The following is a 17,001-nucleotide window of genomic DNA, read 5'->3' as shown; positions in this document are numbered from 1 at the left end:
AACAACCTGAGCTAGGTTGGGAATGGAATAACCACAAAGGTACATGTACTATTAATTGTTCTCTTATCTAAACTTTATTTATAGATTTAATTGATGGTGATCAATTTCTCATTTCTCTTTGGGACAAGTATGTGGGACTAGATCTTTCATGGCCTTAAACTTGTATTCACTAGATGCAAAAATCTATACCCTAAACTGCTCTTCTGTGGTACTAGCCATTTATATTTCTGTGTATGGCTTGACAAGTTACAGATAAAAGTGCTTTTGTGCATTTTTTAATGTTTTCTGTTGAGTAAATATTATTTATACAGTATGTACAACTAGGGAAAGAGATTATGTTAATAAGAAAGGCAATAAATGTAATTTATTTTAAATATCTAGTTTCAAAAACCAAGCTTCTAAATTGACATTATAATAATTCTGAGGATATACCAGATGTCAAGGCTAAGAACCTATCTTACCGAAAATAATTGTATTTGTGATGGTGAGGAATAGGAGAGGTGGAAATTGTATTTTTTTGTTCAGAGGAGAAATATGACGTGCTCACACTCAGAAAAAGTAGCCTTGAGGATAGAAAGGAAGTTGAAGAATGTTAAAGAAAAAAAATTCTGACAACTTGAACTATAATTAATTAAGTTTCCCTGCATATTTTCTGATTAAAAAATTAGAATACCTAAAAGTTCCACTATCATCTGAAATATTTGATGATGAGAATTTTCATTCATTAAGGACCAGCACATCCAAACTAACATTAATCATCTAAGGTCACTGGAGTGAGCGTCAGAGGGCTAAGGTCAATCAGATACCAAGTTCCAATTAAAATGCAAGTCTAAAAATCACGTGAGGCACAGTATTTCTCCTACTGAAGTCAATGAAACAGCTTGCAGTCTCCTCACAGGTGTAACAGAGCTTGTGCTATAAAGATGCTATTAGGTTTTGTTGGGGAACAATACATATTGTAAATCATGGCCTCATCATTGATTAAGAAGATGAATATATCAGAAAACTGAAGCTGTTAAAAATGTGAGAGAGCTAAATAATTTATAACTTGCTATCTCTATAGTCTTTATTAGGCAATTAAATTAATAACAATAATACTTTCATCTGAGGTACCACATTTGGCTTTAGAAGGTCTAGCACTGGCATCACATGATAGAATCCTTAACTACTTCTGTCTATTCTCTGTTACTATTTAGGTACTTTTAATTCGTTGTCTTACTTCTATGATCTGACAGTGTAAGTTACATCTCTGTTGCTCAGCTGTTAAGTGTATTCCCCATACTAGAAATTATTTATTATACTGGCACATGGTATATCATCTGTCATGTCTAAGTGGAGGAAAGATCTTCCTGCAATGTCTTTTCTGCTCTTTAATCTTTCTGTGGAAAGCTACATCTTTCCCTTCAGACTACTAAAGAGAGTGCTTGAAACATTTCTTTTAAACTGATGACTTCTTTCCCCCACCACTACATTGGGTTCACAGGAGTAAATTTGTGTGCTTTGGGGGTGTAGCACTAGAAGTTAATCACATAATAGTTTTTCAAGTGTTTTGAGGTTAAATATAGTTACTAAAATCTGAGATGAGTGTTTTCACATGAAACATAATTGAGTTCAAATTTTTCTAGAGTTCTACTGGAATTAAAAATCAAATTGTTTTAAACATATGATGTAACAAGGCAACACAGGCTTTCTACTGATAGTATAAACCTTAATAGTGTCTTGTTTGGGTTAAATACATGTTTTATTGCCTTTATATTCACTAAATGAATGGAAGATTATTTTGTGCAAAGGGACTCTCGGAGATCTGCTTAATTTGTTGACTGAAATTTAACCTATAATCTCTTTTCCATACTAGAATTTTCTCCACAATCCGTGTTAAAATCTCCTTTAACGGCCAGACTATGTACTGTAATATTACTGTTTGTGACCATTGTGTCTTACTAATGATACAAATATATTCAGCATATACCTAAGAATAATATCATTCAAATTGTACTAACTTTCTGTACAAGTTATGAAGAATTTTGGTTGGCTTTTCCTATCCCCTGTGTATCCCATTATTCCCTGCATTTCTACTTTTAAGTTGCTAATAACATGGGAATTGTTGTTTCCATTTAATGAAATACAACCAGGGTAACCCATTTGTAATATTTCATAATTTAAGAGTGCTAAATATAGATCAAAGGCATTGTATGGTCTTTGTCTTCGCTGGCATTTTGTTTTTATAACTCTTATTCCCTAACACACAATTTGATGGAAAACTTTATCTTTTATATTTTCATTTAGATTGTATAATTTTACATCAAAACAAAATGCTTAAATTCTAGCATGACAAATTATTGCTCAGTATTCAGATTTCACTGTGTCAACTATCAGATACAATTTCTCTTTAAGAAAAATATCGTATACTCACAATAACTTGTCAGTTCTAATGCAGTGCTTTCTAACTAGATCATTTGTTTGAAGTGAAAATAATAATTTAGGACTAAGTACATGAGGGGTTTTTGGTCATTATGCTATGTGTTGATATTGTGTAAATATATGGTCTGGGTTTTTTTGTGTATGGACATTATCAAGTTTCTTGGCCTCTACTTTTATTTGTATGCTCGCAAGGAATATGTGTACATACTTTTCTGGTATGACTTTGGAGATGGTATAAAATATCTCTGGCCCCTTTTTTAGATTTCTCAATGGTGAGATGAGTTCCTTTTTAACATATGTTTTCAGTGATGCTTTAGAAATTGCTGTTCTTAAATTCTTTCAGATAAAAATCTCATTTATTTACTAGGTCAGTAATAGGGACTGGAAACATGCTTCTTGAGGCACCCAGTGCTTACTTTCTGGGTACCCAGTGATTACTTTCTGTAGCACCTTATCCTCAGCAGCTGCTGTAGCAGAAGCTCTAAGGAGTTGGATTTTTAACCAACTGATTCAGAACTCTGTTTGGCAAGCAGACTCGTGAGTACCAGGAGTTAAAAAATGTCCCCAGTGGAAGAATGGAACATTTAGAAGCTCTGCAAGTGCTGAAGATCTTTACATATGTAGATGCCAACATGACCAAGTTCTGTCTGGGCTTTGTGAGTATTGCTAGGAGCTAAAAGGTAGTTTTCTTTGCCTAAATCAATTTGCAAAGTATTGTAGACCTTAAACTTTTCAGAAGTAGCTGAAATAACAAACAATGAAACTGTAATAGAGATGTTTGAGCAGTTAATTTAATTAAAAGGGAATGAGACATATTTTAAAATTAGATTACAAAAAAGGTACAAACTTTAGGTCTTAGAAAGTGGGCCAGGAGTTTATATTTGCAGTTACTCATAATGGATTAGATTTTCCAGTCACTGTTTTCCTTTCTAACACGCTTGTAAAATCTTCAACAAATCGGCGAATGTTAAAACAACTGAAGAAACAAAAGAAGAAAATCATTCAACTTCATTTATATTTCATAAATTCTATCCTTGTCCTATTTTGGTCAAGCGTGTTGACACGAATGAGTAATTGCTCGGTTTTACGTAATTTAATTTTTTCATTTCTGATTGTGCATGACTTAAGTTTGAAACTTAAGCATGTTGTTCCTCTCTTGCAGAAATTGTTTGTCATGTAGGTGGTATTTCAGAGTGTTTTGTCATTCCCAGAGTGGAAATCTGCAACTGCCGTCTTCATGGCAAAATCTCTGCATTATTTAAACATATATTCTGCCTTCTGTTGACATCCCTAGGTACAAAGTACAGTGCACTAATTAGGTCCCGCATGCTCCTACTATCCAGATTACATGTATGTGCTCCAAAAGAAAATTTAAGATCTTTTCCTATAACAAATTATGATCAACAGTGCTTATCCAGATCAAAAACTGAATTTGATCAAGCATTATACTTGCTAGTTTTGCACAAACAAAAAAGAATTAAAACAGTCCAGAAACTAAAGAAGATTTTGTGTCCCAGTCATTACTTCCCCTTACATTTCTGTAGTGTTTTTAAACTGCCACCAGAAGTTCCCCTTCTTCATGAAAACGTAAAATTTCATGAGATGATATGATAAAAGTTTTGCTGAATATGTAACTGCCACACAAAACTGGGTCTAAGGTTAGATTATTTTGGCATCTCATTCTAACAGAAAGGACTACTGGATTTTTAGGGAGAGAATAGATCATAACTAGGGTCATGTTTTCCAAACCTCTAGAAAGTGCGGGTATCCTGAACAGGAACTTGCACACAGATACTTGGTTTTGATAGCTAATACTAAACCTCTGTTCCCTGAATTTTTCTAATCTCTCCTTGAAACCATATAATTTTTATCTTCATACCTTTATGTGGCAAATGTGTTGGTTGCATGAGAGAGAGTACTCTTTGGTTTAAACCTACTGCCTGATGGTTTTGAGGTTCCTGTGTTGTAAGAAAGAATACACACATACGCTTGCTATTTGCATCCCTGGCAACTTTCAGATCTGCATCATATTCCCTTCCCAGTCTTTTCTTTATGAAGGAGAAGTTTTGTAGCCTATTTAATTTCCCTTCATATTGAACTTCTTCCATGCTTGAGATCATACTAGTTACATTTGTTCGTACTTATTCTAGCTCTCTATTAAGCCCATTTGACAGCCAATGGAAATAAAGGGAAAATCATTCAGCAATTTGGTGACAGAGGCAAGCAGAGTGTAGATCTCAAGACCACTCTTTCTAAATGGGTTACAAATTTGGAAGAACTACAAAGTAAGCATCAGTTAGGGTTTTGCCTGTGACTTCAATCTTTAGTTATGCCCTGCTGGTATAGATTAGTTATCTAATTTGTATTCTGAGGACTGAAGTAGACATACATTTCACCAGAATTTGGTATTTCTGTGGTTTGGCATCTGGTTACTCAGTGAGAAAATAAAGCAATGAAAGTTAGAATACCCCTAAGAGGATCAGCAACATCTGCTGAAGTGAGATAGATATGTAGCCCAGGTGAAAATTCACAAGGTGCCCCGTTATAAATAACAAGACACATTTCTAAGATTATTATTTACACTGGCCTAACTTTTTCTTGGTGATATTTTTATGTTCTGTAAAATAATAGCATAGTACACAACAAAACTAAATAAAAGAAATAGCAGGGCCCTTAAGGAAAGGCAGATTACAGAGTAAATTGCAAGCACCAAAGGAATATATTTTGAGAAGACTGTATTGAGATTAACTTTTTAAACTGTACTTGTTATGTATTTTCATAGAGGCGTAAACAGACAATAAAACAACAGCCTTCTGGAAGCCATAAACTGAGTTAATAGCTTTAACCCATGTAGCGTTTCTTCATCTGAGTAAATGGTTAGAATGAATTACACAAAGTAGTATTACATATCTCTGGGATATCAAGACTTGTGGTCTTTGAGATTAAAATACTGGTAAAAGAAAAAAGAGACTTTAAACAAACTTTAGATTGAGTTCTTCAGCCAGCCAGCAGAAGGGAGGTGAAAATGTCTTGCTGCTATGGCTGTGCTTGCAGCACCTTGCAGATGCTGTATCACCTATATGTGATAATCGATCTCTCAAGGCAAGATGCTCCCAGGTGAGCTGATCAAGCACTGGTGAATTCCCAGTCTTAGTCCTGGGCTATTCCCTACATTCTACTTCTCTGTTCATCTTTCTGTGCTATCTTATGTCAACAGTGTCTTTCATAGTCTAGTTTTGTAATACCTAACAGGTTTTTCAGTACTGAACATCACTTGACAAAGACTTGGATTTACATTCCCAAAAGTGTTCATGTACCTCCTACACATCTGCAAGGCCAGATTGCACAGTATGTATTTTGCAGACTGCCAGTTTGCCCATATGTATTGGTTGCATCCACATCCAAGAAGTGTATTTGGATATTACACAAATGGGGATCCTGTTTTTTGGGAATGTCTGTGTGTGAATGGTAACTTCCCCAGTGAAGGACAATGTGATAAGTATTTGATGTTCCAGCCTTTGTTAATTCCTCTTTTTTTTTCACATGGCTATGACTGCACCAGGTAATGGTCTGCCAACCACCTCTGAATGACAAAGGTCAAGTAAAGCTTTACTGGAGCATTAAGTACTCTATGCCATACTGAAGGAAAACTAGTCAAATATGAGAATTTATAGCAAATGTAGATTTACTTTCTAAAGGAAATTAAAGATATAGATGTCTTCATAATTTCCTGTCAAACCACTCTGGAAAGGTTTAGCACACACTGTGGTGATTACCATGTTCATCTTGCAGAGATAGGGGATTTTGACAATATTATTGTTTTTACATGAATGAGTGAGATGATTAACAACATAATATTGTAGACCATTCTTACTATCAGAAAACCAGACCTTTATGTTACAGGTGTCTGGAAGAGCAAGTAATTTGCTCAATATCAGCAAACATAATATAAATAGTTATGGCAGGTATGTAATATTACTGCTCTGCTGTAAGAGGAATTGAAAAGAAAAAAACCAAAAACCAAACCCAAAAACCTGAAGTGAAAGGAAAAAAAAACATAAAATGATACCTGCTGCTCACTCTGCTACGGTCCCCAGTATATAAACTCCTTCTGTTTTCCTATAATTATCTATTATGTTTTCCTATAGTTACCAGAATTCCACCTGCAATTTACATGTCCTGTTTTACGTCATTCAAACATACATCTGTGAAGTGCATGTGTGGCAGAAATCAAATAGTGCCATGAAAACTCATTGTATGTAAAGGATTTTAAGAAAATGGCAAAATTTTTGGTAGTCTTTGGAAAAGAGTGAGTTTCATGTGAGTTTTTCACCGTTACGACAGATTCTGGGCAAATAAATAACGTACTGCATTATATTCTCCAGTAGTCTGGGCCTAAATTAACATGGCCTAACACTTTGACTTTTCTTTCTGTTCATATTGATATACATACTTAAAACTGAATTTTGCTGTTCTACAATTACAAATACAGTTCCAAAAATGTATATCTCTGATGATAACAGATTCTGGGGGGACAGAGGGAGAGAGAACAAGTAATTGTATTCTGTACATGGCAAGTCTAAGTGTGTCAGCAGCTTAATTTTGATTTCATTATAGTTTATGCCTGGTTTATCATTGACTTTTTGAGGATCAAGATTTAGACTAAGACAATGTTTTTCAAAATCTCGAACTTCTAATTACTTTTGTATGGTGGACACCTACAGCAAAACTCTTCTATTGGATTAATTCAGAGTTACCTCAGTGGTGTTACTGAAGTATCATGTAATTTGGATCCAGTTAATATTGCAACTAAAATTCCATTTTGTTTAGTGACACTAATTTTTATTTCTATAATTCCAACGTGTAATTCATTCAAATAAACCCCTCATTTTTAATTAAGTATTAAAATCTCATTAATGAAAACAAGTATTTTCAAAGAAAAATATTTTTGCTTCAGGGAGAATAGATTATTTTTCCTTTAAAGGAGGGGAGAAAATAAATATTTAATAATCAGATAAATATGTTGCTCAGTACTTAATCTTTAACATGTGCTGAAACCTAAGGGATTAGTATCAGTATTCAGTTTACTACTGTAAATATTTTGTACTGTGGAAGTACAGTTTATGTTTATGTGCAGCTAGATGCCATTATGCTCAGCTATATATGATGCAAAATAGATGTGGATTTTAACTAGTGCTTACTATGTTGTTACCAGTTCCATGGGTTTTAAATGTTTAGAGAGTCCTTTCTGATATGACTTGGCCAATTGTCCAAACAAAATATGTTATGCAGCTATAATATCTACATGCACTCAACCCATTATATGCCTTTAATTGCAAAGTTAGGTTCTTGCTATTTATAGAATAGTCTCTTCCTCTCTTCACTTTCATCATAGTTTTGCATAGAACATGGTAAAGCAGCATCCACTTACCAGTGTTGGTTGTTGAAAAATCCATCTTTGTTTTAAAAAGCGATGATGTGTTTTTTTCATTTTTGCACACCATTGTGTTATCTATCCCACTTCAAGTGTATGCTCAGAGTAAGGTGTCTACAGGACAGCATTATGAGGAAACCTCTCATCCATACCTTTGCCAGGGAATTGGCACAGCTGCATGCCTTTCCAAAGTACCTGTATGCAGGATAGGAAACAAACCGGACGAACAGAGGATTGTGCAGTTGCAGGGCTGCAAACTCACTGGGATCACAGAGATGTGGTGGGGTAGTTCACACAACTGGGATGTGGCAGTGGTTGGATACAGGCTCAATAGGAAGGCCAGGCTGGGACAGCAGCATGTCCTTTATATGAGAGAGCAGTGGAAACATACAGATCTCTGCTTTCAGATCAGTGATGGGCCAGCTGAGAGGTTATGGATGAGGATTAATGTGTAGACCAATGAGGATGATGTGGTGGTGGATATCTGCTATAGTTGCCTAATCAGAAAGAAGTAGATGAGGCCTTCTTCAGACATGTGGAAGAAGCGTCCCTTTCACAGGCTGTTGTCCTTATGGAGGACCCCGATATCTGCTGGAGGCACAGCACAAAGAACACAGACAGTCCAAGAGGTTTCTGGAGTGTATCAATGATAACTTCCTATGAAAGGTGATTGAGGATCCAATGATCCTGCTGCACCTCATGTTTACAAACAAGGAAGGATGGGCTGGGGACGTGAACATTTGGGACAGCATTGGCTGCAGTGACCATGAGATTGTAGAGTTCAGGATACTGAGAGGAGGGAGCAAGGCAAAAAGCAGGATCATGGCTCTAGACTTCAAGAGCACACTTTGACCTGTTCAGAGATCTGCTTGGAAGAATGACCAAATTACATTCCAATGCTAAATGCAGCATGAATATTCTTCTAATTTTCATTCTAAATTTTTATTCAGGTACTATTTTCTTCATTATGCCAGTAATTTATTGCAGAATCATCCTTTCCATATAAGAGAAATTTTACATCTCAGTTCAGTGAGAACAAGAGAGCATTTGTGACAGAACAGAAAACTTTGCCTGTTTTTTCACTGATTGGAAATACATTCCTTCTTCTATGCATTATTCAGTTTTGAGATCCCGCATGAAACCCACTGGAATCACTTTTTAATACAATATTGTCCAGGAAGCATAGTTAAGAACATAGCATTGCCATTGCTAATGATTAGCCAAGGTCACATGAAGATTTGTCTCTAGACCACAGGGGCAGTGTCATCTCCCTGCACTTCTGAAAGGATTTCACCACTAAAATCACCATAATCTGGCCAAATATGTCTGCAGAAACTCCTCAGTCATACTTTTTGCATGCTGAGCACATAGAAAGTGATAGGCTAGTAATAATAAATCATCATTACTGCTATTATCTGAAAGTAGAGACTTGGCTAGTCCTGTCTTCTCTAAGATTTGTTGAATTAATTTTAGTCACAAACATTTTCCTAAAGGAAATAGTTTTGATCCATGAACTCCTGTGCTTCATGGAAGCTTAATGTTTAATTTCTATAGCACCTGAATGTAATAAATGCTTATCACCAAAAAAAGACTTTTTTTCTGACACTAGTCAGATTGAAGAAATCTTTTGAGACAGAAGAAAGTGGGTGTCCTAATCTGAGAAGAAGCTGTTTAGAGACAACCTCATCCCAATTTATCTCTGCAAAACCCTTTACAAGGCAGATGACTTCATCTTTTGAAAGTCTGTAGCAAATTCAAGCTAAGAATAAAAACTGCCAGGTAGAAATTCCTGTAAAGGTCAGTCAACGAACAGTCAGTCATCAGCAATCCTGGAAATAACGGAAATAGGGACTGAACTGATAGTAGCAGCTACAAACATTTCAGGGGGGCTCTGCATACAGTATTGCAGCTTCTTGGTACATAACTTTCCAAACCCAAATGTAGGAAATGTGGTATAATTTTCAGATCTGTTCAGCAAGTCTTATACAATGGCTCAGTTGCTTCTGGTTCTGGAGAGAAACTGGTGCTGTTATGCAGTAGATTAAGTGAGATGGGTTCCCCTTCATTCAAAGGATATTACTAAAGATCTCCTTAGAAGCAATATTGGGTTTTGTTTACCAGATACTGAAAATGATGAAAAAACCTTGAATCGTCCCACGTGGTAAGTTCTGCTTCTCCCAAACCACTGTAGTATTCCGTACCTTTCCTGCTTTTCCTGGAGAATTCCTCATTCTTACTCTCTCTTGCTCAGTTTGTCTGCTGAGAACCCTGTGTGCTCTCTCCTTATCTTTCCTGCAAAGATGCCTCTTATACACTTGCTCTGCCATGTGGTAGGCTGATCAACAGAGCACAAGAAGCAACGAAGCATCGGTGTAACAATGCTGAGGAGTATCATATCTTACTACCAATATCCTCAATATATACTAACGTTAAGGACCAGAAAAGGCACAACTGAGCTACTTGCCGTAATTCTAATGAGGCAGGAGGTTTTTAACTAATGGACTTATAGCTGTTGTTAAAAAATTTCTGCATTTCAGAAAGCAACTAATGTAAACTTACTACTTTCAACAATCTGTCTAGATGGAATCACTGACACTGTTTCTGTACTGGGGGCAGAATCACTGTGTGAGAGATTCACTGCTTCTTCATATCACTCAGCTATGCAGTCTGAGCACAGTGCAACTGCTTGGATTCTATACACAGTTAAAAATGTTTTGTCTGCTTTTCACCCTCCATTGGTATATATCAGCAAGTAAAACAATATGAAACGACACAATAAAAAGAGAAAATATTTTCAATTGTTGTAGGAAGGTCTTTAATAGTAAGCTAGTGCTTTTAGACGTACGTCATCCTGACAGCCCTCTTATTTTCTGTCTTGCAGTGAGACAGATAATATCACAGCCTGCCATAAAGATAAGGGATTCAGGGGCAACAAAGGGCCAAAAAATGTGACTTAGATTATTGATGCATTTAGAAATCACATTTTTTTTCCTATTACTGTGAAGGTGAAATGGCTAAATTTCATAGGAAAGAGGCATCCTGGACCTACTAGTTTCCTTCTCCCCATACCTCTGTGCCTTGTTTCTCCCTGACTGCTGTAATAGCCAGTGTTTTGATTGCTATTATTGTAAAAAAAAACCAGTAGAAATAAAAGTATTGAAATACTTATTATATTACATTAATTTTAACATGGAAAAGGGATGTTCTTTCAAGGAAACAACATTGCATTATTTGCCCTTACTTTTTTGTTATTATGCTGTGTTTCAGGTATTAACACATTCCTATTTACAATTCAAAGTTCTCATTACGCATAGCTACAAAAAGGAGCATTTTGTGCAGAGCTTACCAAGCGGGACTGTTCAAGCTTTTTTTGTTATATCCAGTAGCTTGCAAACCCAAGCCAAGATGAACTTTCACTACTATTCCCAAATGCTTAGGGTATTTGCATTATTTAAAATTCTTAGGCACTTTAGGAAGCATGGATTCTATCAGCTAATGTGAGCCCTGAGATCTAAACTTCACACAAAAAAAGTGTTTTTTTGGTGCAGCACATCCAAGCCAAACTGAGCAGGAGCGTATAAGTGTGTATGAACTTATTGCTGTTTAATTCAGTGGAGCATAGAATTAGGACTGAGAGGAATCAGGCCTTTCTATACCACAATAACTTGCACTGCCAACGGTCCTTGGTTTTGAAGAGAAAAAAAAAAAGAAAGGGAAAAACCCCACCATTTTTTCTATTTTTCTTGTCCAGCTTCAGAATATAAATTTCTCAGGTTTCAAGTAGCTATAGAATTCATTTTGTGTTGCATGGCCTCTCTGGTCTGTCAAATCCCCTCAGATACAAATCCAGTAGGAAGACTGTGATTTTACTTAAATCAAATCACCACCTTGATAGAGGTGTTCACCTTCTGCCGTGATACTGTTCTCCACATTCAGTCCCAGCCACTATGTCAGTGAAGGTCACCAAGCAGGTAGAAAGATGAAAACAGGACTGTCTTAGTTTTAATGCAGAACATCTACAGTATTTATGAGGACTAGCTATGAGGAAATGTCTCTTTCTTTGTAGCTGGATATGGGTGTTACTTTTTATTACAAGTCAAATTTTGTGATTAGTTCGAGGTTTGGGCATAGATTAAAGAGAAGACAAATTTCACATATTGAATCAATAAACATATTTCCTGGAAAGCACTGTCTTATTTTAGTATATGCATTGCCTTTAGGTATGCATAAAATAACTATTCTTCATATTTGTCTCATGAGAGAGAAGGAGCATATGTGAGCAGTCAAACATGCATAGTCTCATGAAACCAGGGCTTTGCCTAAGCCAGCAATTCTGACTGAGTGCTTACATGTGTAAATGAATTTGAAATGGCCCATTTCCCTACTGACTGTCTGGTTAGTGGGTGGAGCCAGTATGCAGTTGACTGTATCAGACCTTAAAAATATGTCAGAAGTACCTGAACCATTTTATTCTCTCATTTGTGCTAATGGAAAGCTGGAATGACTCTGTCAAAACCAGTGGAACTGTGCAGATACAGAATCATTAAGGGCAAACTGGGTATTCCTATCTTTAAAAGCCAGAGTTAGTAAAATCATAAGAACATGCATTTCCATGTATCTGGAAATTCAGGTGAGTACCAGCAGGTAACAGATATTTCAATTGAATTGCAATTTACTCTTTGGACACCTCTTTTTACAAATTAAATTAATTTGAAATCTCTTGCATGAAAATTTGAAAATCAAACCCCCTATTTATCTGTTGTGTTTATGGGTTATTTAAAAATATATTAAAAATATATTCTGTGAATATGTTCTCATAAAATTCATCTAAGCATAAGGTGTTACATTTTTTTCAGCTTAGCTTTTTGGTGACCTCACCATTTCTACAAAATCACTTCTGAAGAGGTAAAGTATTTACAGCAATCGGCATGATTAAAAACACCAAAGAAAGAAAGCTAGCATAGTCATTACTTCAAAAGTAATATTTAATATTTACCTCTTTAGTGTCTCATTGTGTTTTGTTACTGAACAGAACTCAGGAAGTGAAGCAAATCCATAACCCTTGCCCAGCAAAACTGAAGAGAGGGATAACCAGCTGCCTTACTTTACGTTGAGAAATCTGAAATTTGGTGGCATTAGCCATCTCTGTTTTTTCTGGAAAATGTGATGATGTGAAGAAAAAAAATGCCATGGCAACATACAGTAGTTTAGAGATAGAAGCATATGGTGTGTGCAGATTCTATGCACTCGTAAATCCCTAATTACTCATAAATACTGAATTGTATGTAATAGCAACCAAGGGGGCTTTTCTCAGAGGTTACAAAAAACTTAGTAATTATGTTTTGGTTCCTAATAGCTTAAAACAATATGTTATGTACACCAACATTTATTTAAGAGAGGTATGCAGTATGTTATTCATTGCCTTTCCTTGGAAAACATGTTAATGCTGTTCACAGTAATGAAGTACAAATAATGAATGTGGAAATCACATAAGTTATTCAAAAGACAAATAGAAGTTCATACAACCAGACAAAGGGATTAGGATTTCCTGAATTTCTCTTCATGGCCATAACTGTAATGATCATAACTGGTCTTCTCAGATATAGCTTAAACTTTCAATTATGCCAATATATTTATTGCCTCTTTCTTACTGTCTTCTGTCACAGAAGATACTGTCAAATTTTAGGGCAAGGGAAGTAGTTTTGTCCGTAGAACACTGAGCTAATAAGATGATAAAGTATTTTCTGCTAGCTTTGGAGACATGATGAAGTAGTAATTCAAAGTACAGAAAGTGATATAACAACTTGTTAATTTATCTAGAGGAGCACTGATTTCTTCCCTTATCTCCACGTCATGTCAATTTTTATTGGCAGCTTAACCAAAGTCGGAATACTATTGATGAAGGCAAGTACAGGATAAATAAATTCAAAAAAGAGATAAATTTATAAAAGTGAAGGAGTGGTCACTTAGATTTGTTTGTTTGTTTTAAATCCTTTATACTTACACAGTGTTTTCACAGCTTTAGTCAAGGATAACAGACAAAAGAACAACTACCTGTGTCCCAATATCAACCAAGGCTAGACAATTCTATACTTCTCATGAACCAGTTGACTTGAGGTCAAAAGGTGAAATAATGGTGCTTTTAGTCCAGTGGCTAAGTATAAATGAAACAAAAATCCCCAGGAAAATTACTTATAATCAACCAGAAACATGGACTTAGGCTTGACTTAGTTTCTGGTTTAATTGTCTCTAAAACAGGACTTTTCACTTAAAAAAAATTATAGACAGAAATCAACTAAATCCGTGAGTCCTCAGTTCTGATGACTTCTTTCCTATGGATTTTAATCTTTCTGGTCAGGTTTGTGTTCAAGAAAGCCTTAATGTTATCTGAAAGTTTTCTTACATGTTTGAGTCTTTCTTTGTGACAGAAGCCTTTTCAACAACGTTACAAGACATCTTTCCTTCACCAATCCACCCATTCAGTTTTTAACTGTGGGGACTGAATTCTCTTTGTAAATTCCTTTGTCAAATTTGGTTTAAATTGATCAATAAAAATCAAAGTGGTGTACAGAAAAATTGGAGTTACACCAACCTAATTTTCCTAAGAACAAAACTAAAGATATATGTGTTAATTTAAAATTAAGAAGAAATTGTCATTCTTATTTGAAGTTCAGTTTTCCAACTCATTTCGGCAAAAAGTATGCTCAGGTCTAATGATAACGTTTAGTTTACACTGGTTTCACCAAGAGCATTTTCATATTTTTTGAGGGAGGCTGTCTTCCTAAAGTCCACAGCACAGAGTCAGTTCTAAGGAAGTGGTCCTAGAAAAGGAGGAGTTGTCACCACCTTGGTATTCACACTTGCTACTGAACACAAAGATCAGATGAGTGAAAACCCATATAGACTGAAGAAAGTTGAGAAGATTCATGCAGCAGGAGACTTTGAAACTGAACTTATTCTCTGCTGCACCTCAATTATTGAAAAATAATCCATATTTCCTATTCTTCTGTGTGCTTTTGGAAGGCTGCTCTTACTTGAAAAGTGTTCAGCACTGGTTCCATTTTCTGTGAAATCTCTGCATCTCAAGCAGAGTGCAAAATGCTGAAACTTTTTCAAAGAGTACTCGGTACATTTAAATCTGTTCATGTCCTTGTCTAATACATCTTAAAACTTTAAAGAACACATAGCTAATACCAGCTTTATTATAAACACAGGAAATAAAATTCTCATCATTAGTATTAGACTCTAAAAAAAGATCAAAAGAAAGCAGATGCACTGAAACTCATTCACAAAATCAAAAAAACATTGTATTAATCTGCTTTATTGGGTAAGACACGGATCCTTACCACTGAAGCTTAGAAATTTTTTTTATGAAAGTACTCAGCTTGACTTTAGCAGGATTGTTTTCAGAAATAAGTTTGCAGGTCACAGAGGAAGCTTTTATTTGCCAACTGAGTACGTTATTATTACCATTATTAATTAGTATTATTATGTGTAATGCTTATGTAAGTTATGTAAAGACATGTCTATTCTGAGTATCCCTAGACTATTGTTACCATGATTCATGCTGTGCTTTGTGGGATTTCTCAGCCTGTGTTTCTGTCTAAAATATGATAGCCTTAGTCAGATGCTTAATAAGTTTTAACATTTGTTTGTGAATGATTAATTATTGTCTCTCTTCAGTCATGCTAGGCCAAGTATTTTTATATGCTGATGTATTCTTCACAGATATTTCTAGTGTATGCCATAGCTATGGTAAAATAATATTATGGTACTTATTTTGAATATTATGGGTTTCTCAAAGATTCAGTAAACTGAGTCTGCATATTTTCTCAATGATCTGTCTTCTTTTCAGGTGAAAGACTATCCTCAACCCGTCAGAAACCCAATATGCATCAATGTGGATGGATAATTGCTTCAACTTGCCTGAGCATTGGATAATGTTATTTGCAGAGTTACAGGTCGTTCCAGTTCTGAATGAATGTTAAGAAGAGATTAGAGGTACGATTTTCATTTGAAAGGTAATCTGGTTATATGTGTGAAAGCTTGATTGAACCTATTCTGCAGTAGGTTTGCAAGTCTTTGAAATGTCCGGTTCAAGGACTTTCTCAGCCTTTGGACAAAGTACAAACAGTCTGTGGAGTCTCTGAAACTCATAGAACAGGTGATGATGCACATAGCATCTTTGAATTCAGTTTCCATAACATTATTTTTAAGACATTTTGACTTCTGTTGAAACATCCTTTGTTTCAATTACTCTATAAACATAATCAAAACTCCCATTTGCTCACATCTCTGTACATTCATATTCTTTATTCTTTGTGTATCCTTAGGTAGCTTTCCCCCACTTAGCTAGATTCACATCAACGGTTGTGACTGTAAGCATATTCATTACTTTACTGCAGACCAATGCTCTTTTTGGCTTGTAGCTAAATGACTGGGATTTGAAATCAATCAGGCTCCTTCTCAGAAGTTGTTCAGCACTAGTTAGGTCACGTTCCTTGTGTGTATTGAGGTACTGAACAAGTTAAGTTTAAATGGATTTTTTTCATCAATTTTTTCATCACAAAACACGAACCAACCTGATATAACAATTTTTCCTTATACCCATTTCTTTTTAAAACAAATACCTATGTGAAGCATTTCAATAACAATTTCTTATTGCTCACACTATTTGGTATGGTACTAAAAGCCATTTCATTTTACAGTTGTTTTATTCCACCATTTGTATTAGGCTACAAGTTTGTTAGGATAAAGTCCTAAGCATATATGTAACTGATATATATGCTAAAACCACTGTCACCACTCAAATAATGAAATGATAAAACGCATCAAAGGTTCTACAGTTTTAGCAAGCAGAGTTTTCCAGTTCTATTATTGTAGATTTACAATCACTGTATGGACAAAAAGAACAAGATCTAGATGTAACTCTTTTGAAAGAAGTGTCTTGTATTCTGGCTTTGAGATTTTCTTTTCACATTATTACACAGTATACAAGGCTTTTAACAATGAAATCTGTCTTATCTGACTTGGAAGTTGGCCTTGCTTTGAGCACAAGGTTGGACTGGATGACCGCCAGAGATCTCTTCCAACAGAAATGATTCTGCGCTTCTATCAAATTAAATAATCAGCTCTCCTCACATACT

The sequence above is a fragment of the Strix uralensis genome, chromosome 12 (genome assembly GCF_047716275.1).
Source record: "Strix uralensis isolate ZFMK-TIS-50842 chromosome 12, bStrUra1, whole genome shotgun sequence".
In the NCBI taxonomy this organism is placed as follows: domain Eukaryota; kingdom Metazoa; phylum Chordata; class Aves; order Strigiformes; family Strigidae; genus Strix; species Strix uralensis.
This window is presented reverse-complemented; position numbering follows the sequence as displayed.